Source organism: Melozone crissalis, unplaced genomic scaffold (assembly GCF_028551555.1).
Source record: "Melozone crissalis strain CALT ecotype California unplaced genomic scaffold, PUWL_Pcris_2 ptg000079l_1, whole genome shotgun sequence".
In the NCBI taxonomy this organism is placed as follows: domain Eukaryota; kingdom Metazoa; phylum Chordata; class Aves; order Passeriformes; family Passerellidae; genus Melozone; species Melozone crissalis.
Window position 1 is genome coordinate 5,156,450 of NW_026535856.1, and position 1,774 is coordinate 5,158,223.

A 1,774-nucleotide genomic window follows, 5' to 3' on the forward strand; every position below is an offset into this window, starting at 1 on the left:
GTAGAAGTAGGTGTAGTTGCTGAGATGTAACTAACCAATCCTGAGCTCAAATTTTGCAATATGCATGAAGCTTATTAAGAACTGTATTTAACCCGCCGTATTGATCAATAAATCAGACTTGTATGAACCAATTGGTGTCTGGGTCTCCTTCCTCCGACAGGGCCCATTCGGGGCCATTTTGGCTCCTGGGCTGTCCCTGACCGTGCTGACCCTGCCCGTGACCGATGGAACGTTCCTGGTGAATCCACCCATGGTCCCATCTGCTTCTCTCAGCATGGAGCCCTTGGCTCGAGATCAATTTAAACAGTTTCATCTCCCCAAAATTTCAGGTGTTTTTGGGTAAAAATGTGGGTTTATTCTCCAGAGCTCCCTGAGAGGATTCCAGCCCAGCCCCACGGAGCAGCCCCCGACACCGAGGCCGCTGAGGGAGAAGTGAAGCCCCAGGTGGGAGCGAGGGAGGGAGAGAGGAGCAGACGCCGCGATTTTGGGGCTCTGCAGCCTCCCCCCACTTCCTCCGTGGCAGCTGCCGGGGCCCGGCCGGGGCAGGAAAGGAAACAGAAAGTTCCTGGGTTTGGTCACTGTGAACATCTGTGTTTGTCAGAGGGCAGCTCAGCCTCTCGGCGCTGCGGCAGAGCGCCGGCTGCACAAAAAGCTTTGTGTGCAAAGGGCCCTGGAGCGATCCCCGATCCAGACTGGGACGGAGGGGAAGGGCCAGACTAGAGAGGAATGGGAAAAATTAGGGGAAACTGGGAACTGGGGAAGTGACAGTGGAGTTTGGGGGGAAATTGTCAAGATTTGAGAAACAGGGATGGGGATTTTGGGGACGGATTAGAGAATTCTGAGTTATTTGGGAACAGAGGGGAGAGGGCTTGGGACCACAACCACCATCAACACCATAACCAGCACTAGCATCAGCACAACTACTGGCATAGCATTTGGTACAGAAATAGGATCCGGAATCCTTGTCCTTGAGGTTGCTCATGGTCAGCGTCACCGAGCTCTGCCCATTGTCCCTGGAGATTGTGACCCGGCCCTTGACCGATGGCGCGTAGTAGGTGTAAGCACCAGTGTTGTAGATCCCTGCCACCCACTCCAGCCCCTGCCTGGGTCTCTGGCCGACCCAGTACATGGTGAAACTGCCAAAATTGACCCCGGACCCTCGCAGAGGAGGCGCAGGGACCCCCCGCGGGGCTGGAGGTCCCCCCCGCACTCCAGCAGGGTCATGGCCGCCCGGAGCGCTGCGGGACAAAGGGGAGATGGGGATGGGAAACCTGATTGGTCCAGGGTCTCAAAGAGGGAATGGCCTGTAATAAAACAGGATGGGACCCACCTGGGAGGAGGGTGATGAACTCCAAGGGTCCCAATTTGGGACAAGAGTCAGCATTTGCGTCAAGGGTTGGGCTTTGGCCTCATCTCTATCTCCCCTTTGTCCCGCAGGGCTCCGGGCGGCCATGACCCTGCTGGAGTGCGGGGGGGACCTCCAGCCCCCTGTGGGTTCCCTGCGCCTCCTCTGCCGAGGGTCCGGTTCGATGACGGCAGTTTCACCATGTTCTGGATCTGCCAGAGACCCAGGCAGGGGTTGGAGTGGGTGGCAGCGATCTGGAGCGATGGTGGCACCATGTACGCCTCATAAGTCCAGGGCCATTTCAGGATCTCCAGGGACAACGGGCAGAGCTCGGTGACGCTGACCATGAACAACCTCAAGGACAAGGACTCCGGATCCTATTTCTGTGCCAAATGTGTTGATGGTGGTTGCTATAATGGTTCTGCTGGT